The following is a 9,333-nucleotide window of genomic DNA, read 5'->3' as shown; positions in this document are numbered from 1 at the left end:
GCCAAAAACTATTCTTACCTATGAAAAGTCATTCCAAGTTTCCTTGTCTCAATCATACGTCATAGTGTGTAACTGTATGCAGCACAGTGAGCTGGTGTTCCAGTTTAACTGGTGATCAGGTTAACTGGTGATAGTTTCCGTCTCCAGATGTTTCGTCCGCAGATTCGTCACGGTCAGACCTGGATTTACGTGAAATAAAGATACCAGATAAAGAAGACCTCGCTGAAAACCGAAGCCTGTGTTAAGTTGTGACTATCCCCAGTTGACATGGACGTGTTTCCTGAACAATCACCAGGTGTTTAACACCTGACAGGATGACAGTGATCTATATGGATGAAGCGCAGTGCTTGTTGAGTTGATCGGTAGCACAATGAGTAAAACGGTGGTCTCGTAATTTTATCGCTGGATTACATGGTTTCAAATCCTCTCACCTACTTGAAAAATATGTGTTTTTTATTTCGGCCCGCACATTTCTTTTTACTGTCTGTAGATGATATTTACATGGATACAGACTTTATTAAGTAGTGATGCCGGCGTTTTTCGGTGAGGTCTTCTTTATCTGGTATCTTTATTTCACGTAAATCCAGGTCTGACCGTGATGAATCTGCGGACGAAACATCTGGAGACGGAAACTATTGCCAGTTAACCTGATCACCAGTTAAACTGGAACACCGGCATACTTGTTGTTTCCGTTTTCACGCCGTCTACATCTTTTTTTTTTCCGTCTACATCAACGGAATGCACTGAAACTTTGCCCCCACTAGCTTAGCCTCGCCGTAGCACGCAGCTCAAAGGGGCGTGTCCTATCTACTCATTCATATCTATGAGAACAACGGTAGCTGCACATAAGGACGCCTGACGTTGATTAGCTGCGTAAATACCATTATATACAGTCTATGGTAAATACGTATGTGAATCGCATCATTGGCTGCAGCAGCCAGTCACCGTCACTCACTGACTCACACTGAAAAGTAGCACAGAATGAATTATTACGTGTTTATTTTATTTACAATTTAGGTTGGATTTTTTTTTTTTGTGCGCAGCGCAGATTTTCTGTGCGCGGAGACCGTGTCAGCAGTGCGCAATTGCGCACACACGCAGCTTAGAGGGAACAGGGCTCATGACACATTGATTTTCAGCTTTCTGCACCATAAAACAACATGTAGGTGTTTGAAAATGTAAATCTACACTGCATTTTTTCTAAACTGTGAAAATAAAACAATACAAGAAACAATGGTGAAAAACTGCAACATTCAAATAATGTGAAAATAACAATAATAGCTGTGGAATATTTGTTCTGATTTAAATACAGTAAACCTATGTCATTTAATGGTCAAACATTGTAAAAGAACAAATTTACGGATTTTGATGTGGACGTTACTGACAGTTTTAGCTTTTTTTGTAATTTTTTTAACAGCATGTAAATTAATAAATTTTCCTGCAATTTTACTTGATATTATCTGTAATTTAAAACAAGAGGGAAAATCTGTCAAATAACTTTTTCAGACCTTTTTTCAGTCTTTAATTTACATTATTTTGCTTTCAAATATCTCTCAAATATTTTTTTCTGATTTAAATACACTATAAATAATGTATTTTTAAGTTCAAATTAACAGTTAAAATTTTGGCCATTTTTAAAATGTAAACTATAAACATAAATACTAGAAAACTGTAAATTATACATGTTTATTTCTGTGTTTTGGGTAAATTTACTAGCTAATATCTCCAATTTAACAATACAGAGAAAATCTACGTCGTATCAGGCTAAAATTTCACAAATATTCTTTTTTTAAAAATTCTTAAAAATTTCAGTCAATCCAGAGATGTTGGAGCAGAAGGCCCCAGATGATTCTAGATGGAATAAATAATTTTGGAAAACCTTTAAGGCGAGAAATAAGCCATGCAGTTGCTGGATTTGTCTTCATTTTAGTTCAATAACAGATTTTTGCAAAGTTTTTGGACATTTCCTGATGTGGTGGATCACAATCAACACTCCTCCTGTGCGTAACGTAGCCTAGATCTCAACTTCATGCAAATGAGGAGCAGGAAAAGTGATGCCTCGTCCTTCGAAACCCAACTTAAAGCTACCAGAATGCAGTGCACGACTCCTCACATAGACAATGAATTGGAAGCGTTGAAGTGACGGTTCGTGTGGACCATTAGAGCGGATCAATCGCCACTTCAACCTCCACCTGCATCACCCTTTGTGCACACGGCACCCCTGTTTGACTTCATTTGTTCCACATTAGACGCCGCAGCAGGTGTTTCTGTTGTATGCGAGCAACAAGTGTGTGACAATGAGGCTAAAAACTGCAGCGCCGTGAATCAAAGAAGGTGTAGACTGAGGGAATAATAGTGTTGTGTCACTCTGCGGTTTGCAGAAAAAAGAAGAAAGAGAAGAAAAAAGATGAAATGGGCTTTTTAGTCGTCGAGGAAACCGAGGGAATCAAACACTTCCTGGCTTTAAAGTGGAAACAGCAGAGACTTCCTCCCTCATATGCAGGTAGAGGAGGCACCATCAGGGAGGAACAAAGCTAGGAGTCTAAACACGAGGCTTTACGCCATCACCACCTTCTGTCTTACAGGACACACAGACTGTGTGTGTGTGTGTGTGTGTGTGTGTGTGTGTGTGTGTGTGTGTGTGTGTGTGTGTGTGTTGGCTTGTCGGCCTCTCCTGGGGTGGTAACACACACCGCAGTGGCTGGACGGGGGGGAGGACCGGCTCAGCGGCGATTTCTGTGGAGCTCATTCCACAACCGGTCACAGGGTTAAGTGCCATAGTCATACACCCACATGCAGACACACACACACATATGAACACTGGAGCCATTGAGTCGGATGTACAGAGTAGACGCCACTGGAGACACACACACACACACACACACACACACACACACACACACACACACACACGCACACACACACGGTTTCACACAGGAGCTGAAAGCGGAGAATGACCACACAAGCGGCAGGAGATTTATGACCAACATCCTTTAATTTCTGTGTAATTCTGAGCTTTTGTGGGTAATTGCAACAATAGGATGCTCTTCAGCGAGAGGCAGCCATGATTAAAGGGTTACCTAACTTTATAAAAATGAACTAATATATGTTTTATTTACCTTTAAGAAGTAAAAGAGCCTCGAGGAACCTTGTGGGGTTCTCTTGAAGAATTGCTGCAGCAGAGTTTACACAAGCAGCCACGCAGAAACGTTCTTTAAAGAACCATTTTCTGGACTTTGAGGTCTCACTTTGAACCCTATTGTATTATTATTATTATAGATTTCGACATATAGAAACCTGTGCAGCCTTCTTTTCTCAGAAACTTGAGAAAAGAAGCATTCAAAACCCCCTAAATTGTGTGTTGCAATCACAATAAATTGTCACATCAAGCTAAACACTGCCAAACTTTCAAGCGTTTTCCATCTGTGGATAATGTTTTAATCACTAAAATGACTGTTTCTATGAACATTACAGTTGTGATACCTGCTGGTTTGTCAGGCAGTGAACCAATGCTGATAATAATGACTAAATGTTGGATGTTAATGACCAGAGTGTGTTGACAAATACACCATATAAGCTGCATGTTTCACTTGGTAAGGCCTCAGATTAAAGGTCGCAGTACATATAATGTGAACTCTTTTTTGGACTTAGTGTCCAGAGTTATTTGCACATAACTCTGTTAGCAGAACGCTACATCCTAATTTGCCCAAATATATGAAACTGATCAGATAGAGTCTCTTGGATGAAGGTGAAACGTCTTCAAGAACCTAAAAGAGACGTCCAGGTGTGTTTTACTGAAGCTCCTAGGTCTCTGAAACTTGCATTATTGTTCTAAAAGCTATATATTTAAATGCCAAAAGACTACAACCTAGAATAATTCCTCAGTATGTTATTTTAATGACTGATCCTTACCGATGACACACACGCAGTAGAAGTGGTGTTGATATTGGACAGATTCTTCTATAAAAGGGTACTTCAAAGTTCTCAGCCTCACCTGGAAACAAGGTAACTGTAAACTAATGTTCACAAAATCTCAAACGTCTGAAGCAGTCAAAGAAACTGAAATCTTACTTGCTTGGATGCCATTTTCAGAGTGATGATGAGGTCATGTGTGCTCTTAAGGAGAATCTGGAGGCTCAAGATGTGACCATCTTCCATGAAGGGAAGCTTGAACATCGGTGGACCAAATACACTGAAATCAAAGGAGACTATGTTGAAGAAAATACAACAACAATCTTTCTTCTGTGACGTTTACTGGGGAGGTCGGGGACCAAGGATCAGTTTCCAGTTTTAACATCCATCCATTATCTATAGTGTTTAGGGGGCTGGAGTCTATTCCAGCTGGCTGAGGGTGAAGACAGGGGACACCTGGACAGGTAACAGTCTATCACAGGGCTACACATAGAGACAAACAATCACTCTCACATTCACACCTATACAGAGAAGTTAGAGTTACCAATTAACCTCAGCATGTTTTTGGACTGTGGGAGGAAGCTGGAGAACCTGGAGAAAACCCACGCATGCACAGGGAGAACATGCAAACTCCATGCAGAAAGATCCCAGGAAGACCGGGATGCGAACTGGGGATTTTTGAGGTGAGCTGGTGTGCTTGAGCTGTAGAGAGGGAGGAGGTGTGAGTGGAAATAAAAGCAGGGACTTCATAGATCTGCACATTCTAGAAGAGGGAACCATATAGAGTTGCAAGAAAGCTCTTTTAAGGCAGAAAGGGAGTATTTTCATCACAAAAACTACTAATGATGTAACTTTTATACACAGAAATTAAACTTTAGGGTTTGGAGAAGGAATTTAATTAAAGATAAATAAACTAAACAAGTTAAATGCAGCCTGTTTCTCCTTCTTTTGGGTAAGTGTTTGAGGTTTTAGTGTCATATTGTTTCATTACACTACATTATGCAATATATTTGCCCAAAAGGACTTGTACAAAACATTTTGATTATATGTGGAATATTCACATTTTAATGTGAAACAATTTCAATGTAACATGCAATATTTGGTTTTTCACCTCATATTTCAGGTGCAATATTTCAATTTCATGGGAAATATTTCATTATCATGTGCATGTAAAAATTAACTTTTTGGAATACATTGTCAATATAATGTGCAGTATTTAAATTTACATTTCCTTTTTTTAGGTGCAATATTTCATTATCATGTGCAACATTTACATTATGTGCAATATTTCATTTTGAATCACATTTTTCATGTGCAATATTTCATTTTAATCTGTAATATCACTTCTTTTCTCTGTATCATTGCCAGATTCTTTTTACTATTCTATTTTAGCCTTATTTAGCTTACTTATTATATTTCACTAAGGTTTTGTACTTATATCTTGTTGTTTTTCTACTTTTTAGGCACTGCATTTCGTATGTTCTGTCATTTTGTTTGTTCTGAGGGATAAATAAAGTTTTATCTCATCCTATCTTGTAATTCTAGCTACCAATACATACATATAGTAGCGTATTTCAGAGCAGACGTGTAGAAGTGTTCCAGTTCCGTTCCTTTGCCGTTCTGCTGCAGACCTACAGACGGCTGGATGGTGGATGTGGTTCCATGCAGCTCCACTGGAAGCTGGTGTGGTGGTGTAGCTTGGCTGGGCTGCAGAGCATCTGTCTTTGTGTCTTTGTGTCTGGGGTAAACCCCTGCTGCTGCCGAGCTTTTGTCTCCTCCTGATCGGCTCTAATGCTGCAGCACTAATTGTTTAACACAGAAACACGTCTTTTCTCCCTTTAATGTTTTTGTTTTTATTGTCGCCGATGCATTTATTACAAAACCTTTGTGGATTTTGAACACACGCCTCCCCCTCCTCGCCTCGTCCTCCTCTTCCCCTCCCTGCCTTCTTCTTCTTCTTCCCTTTCCTCTCTCTCTCTCTCTCTCTCTCCAAAATGCCCGCCACCTTGAGAAAAAAGCGAGGGGAAAGAGAGAGAGAGAAAAAAGAAACTGTGAACATCAGCAAAAAAAAGGGAAAAAAAGGATGTCTGGCAAGTTGCATCATTTTCAGAAACAAACAGTGTGAAACCGTGTTAGCCAGCCTATTAGCATATATACATAAAGACCGTGTGTGCGTGCCCGTCTCCAAAATAAAAGGAAAACACAAAAAGAGGCAAACGTTACTCTCCGCTACCCGTGACGGAGGTTTCTCAAAGAGATAGCGCTCTGGGTAAACATGTGATCGCCACAGATCCAATCAGCTCAAACAAAGGGGATAAGCAATGGAGCTGGGTGAATTTTATCGTGTGTGTGAACGCTGCAATGTAGGTGTGCATCTGTAGCCGCTCATGGTAGAAAGTGCAGAAGAAAAGGGAGAAGACAAGGGAGCCAGGCACCACTGTTATCATTTGCATCATAATGGTAAACTGATATGAATAGTGCTGCGTCGATGCTAAGCTCTTAACATGCATGGAAATTGCTTACCTTCAAGAAATGTGTCACCACATTGGTGATTGTTTCGCAGTTTCATCATACTTTTTCCCCCCCCCCACACCTCGCAACGCAAGAAAAGTCTCGCCGAGGTATCGTAGGAGTGATTTTGGAGGCCGCCGGTGAGGACGCCTCCTGAAATAGGTAACATGAATATAAAAGAGACGGAATCAACTTTTAAGTCTTGTTTTGTGTGTTCAAGTTTGAAAATAAACCGTCAAACTTTGAGATGAAGGGACAGAGATGTCTGGATACAGTCAGTTTCTACTTTAAGGTGGAGATTTAGCCACAAAGGTGATCAGGCTTTAGCCTTCAGGAGTCCTGGAGTGTGTTTCATGATGCTAACCCGCATCCTCTCTCCTCTGGTGGCCCGAGAATTTTTCCTCTTCCGACATCATGGAGGATCTTCCAAACCCTTAGATGCACTTTTAGGCTTCTAGAGGAGGTTAAACTGAGGAAAAACAGGTGTATCCCTCCTCTAACATCCTTGAAGGTAAAAACAAAGACGCAAGAAGACACAAATGAGGGAAAGCAAGGAGATATGTTAGCAAAATGATAGAACTATAGCCGTTATTCCAAACTTTTTCCTTTTTTTGACAGCTCATTTCCCAGCTTTTAGGTTTCCAAAGAATAAATATGTTGTTTTAAGCTTTCATTGTTGGAATAAACTGCAGATCCATGAGCAATCTGACAAATAAAACTTCAAAGCAACTGGAGCCCTTTAACTGAGCCAGGTCAAGGTGCGAGAAAACAACAACAAATGGTTCTAGTAGAACAAAAAAGTACAAATGTATATATATAAATAGAGTATAAGAATTAAAAACAAGGTCAGCAGAAGGATAATACTTAATCAACAGTATCAAGAGCAGTTTGGTAACTTTTTGGTGCCAACGTGATTCCTGGTTTGTTACGTGGCCGACTAAAAGCACACTGTTGACATGAAGACAGTCATAAGAAAGTTTATTTTCCTGTCAAAATCTGAATTTTAAAAAAATATTTTTCTCATTAGAATGAGAGCTTACAGAAACATTACTAAAGTTTAGAGCCAAATTCCCACAACAAAAATACTCTCAACATGATTTGCTTTGTTAGGGCTCATTAACGTCAAATTTGAATGAAACACCCAGGAACATCAGGTATAGATTCCATGAGGCCGTGCCTTTTGGAATAACAAGAAGTTTATCTTGCAAGATGTGGTTCAAGTTGCTAAAGGGTGTCTTATAACCCAAATTGTGATGTTTTTCTAACTCTAACCAAGTAGTTTTGGTGTCTGAACTCAACCAAACAGCCAGCAAAAAGGAAATTTAAATTAAAGAAAATGAAATGAGAAAAACAATGGTCCAACACAAGACATGGACCTCAGGACAAAAATCCTATGTTGGACCATTTTCTCAAATAAGTTTGTTTTATTTTGTAGTTTAAGTTTCATTTTGCCGTGCTGTTAGGCTAAGTTTAGGCACCAAAACTCTACATCTACTCTATATTCTAGATGCTGCTTCCACCCATCCACCTCCTAATTACGTTCTTTTTAAGACTGGAAAAACTACCACTACTACACCTATCGGTGTTGAATATCAAGGTGTCTTTTTGATGCCAAAAGACACCTCGCACACATCTCTTAGACCACATAGGCTCTAACAAAACAGCAACACCCTGGCAATGAGAACTTGTTGGTAACATGCTAATATTTAACAGGTATAATGTTTACACTGGTCACTATCTTGGGTTCTCAGATATTTTGTCACAATCCGACGTATCTGAGCTGATTATTACAGCACCAGATGAAAAGCTTGAGATTCTTTCCGTAACATTTCTTGGCAATCTTTTCGACATCGAAAGCTGTGGACACATTTATTCTGTTACAGTCCCTACATTTAACCAACAGAAGGCGTAACTTATAAAAAAAAGAAAAAGCTAATGCAGTTTAAAGTAAGTTGTACCAGACAACAGTAAGAAGTACCAAAAAAAATCCCAACAAAAGTATAAAAGACAAGAGTCCAGCCATCTCTCTTGAGGCCATCGGATTCCGGCCTCTTCCCATAAACTAAAAACGATCACCTAAACTAAATTTAGCCAAACTGAAACTCATCTAATAGTCAGCAAAATAAACATAGCTTTGTATATGTGCAGATCACCAGGAGTGTCAAAATTTGAAACTTTTCTAGTAATTAAGTAAATAAAAAGTGTAAACACAGGACTCACGTTGGTGCTGTATTTGTCCTTTGATGACTTCATATGGTCACCTTCTCTGCTAAAAGACAGGCAAACCAACAAAGTTTAATAAGAACAAGAAGAAAACTGCAGCCATCAGAATCCATAACATACGAGACGCCACAAAGCTGCTGCAGTTCACACCAAGAAATATCAACAAAACACCCAACAAAAGTACAAGAGACAGGAGTCTGGCCATCTTCTTTCAAGATTTAGGCCTTTTCCCGTAAATTAAACCCAATCAACTCAACTAAATTAAACACAATAAAGAACTGGACTGCCAGTGATTTTCAGCTTAACTAATAATCAGCAAAATAAACATGGCTTCATATATGTGCAGGTCACCTTCCCTGCTTAAAAGGAAGATGAAACAACAAAGTTTAGTAAGAACAAGAAGAAAACTGCAGCCATCAGAATCCATAACATATGAGACGCCACAAAGCTGCTGCAGTTCAGAGCAAGTTTTACCAGAAAACACCAAGAAATATCAACAAAACACCCAACGAAAGTACAAGCGACGGGAGTCCGACAATCTTTTTTCAAGATGTAGGTGACTTCCTGTACACTAAAGCCAATCAGTTAAACTAAATTAAACAAGACCGACTACAGGCGTGCCCAATTTACGAATTAACTGATATTTATGAGAATCAAACCTGCAAACGTGACACAGAACTTAGGTCA

At 39.4% G+C, this 9,333-nt stretch overlaps 1 long non-coding RNA gene across 1 annotated transcript; it reads right to left on the bottom strand.

Annotated features, from left to right (window-relative positions):
- Positions 1-3,906: 3,906 nt before the first annotated feature.
- LOC129347916 (uncharacterized) lies at positions 3,907-8,960 on the bottom strand. The gene is made up of 6 exons (XR_008600257.1): positions 8,644-8,960; positions 6,788-6,927; positions 5,472-6,576; positions 4,465-4,614; positions 4,072-4,192; positions 3,907-3,994 (listed from the first exon to the last, which is right to left on the bottom strand). It is a non-coding gene; the product is annotated as an uncharacterized LOC129347916 (long non-coding RNA).
- Positions 8,961-9,333: the final 373 nt, after the last annotated feature.

Source organism: Amphiprion ocellaris, chromosome 21 (genome assembly GCF_022539595.1).
Source record: "Amphiprion ocellaris isolate individual 3 ecotype Okinawa chromosome 21, ASM2253959v1, whole genome shotgun sequence".
NCBI lineage: Eukaryota > Metazoa > Chordata > Actinopteri > Pomacentridae > Amphiprion > Amphiprion ocellaris.
The sequence above is the reverse complement of the archived record's forward strand: the minus strand, read 5'-3'. Positions and strand labels throughout refer to the sequence as shown.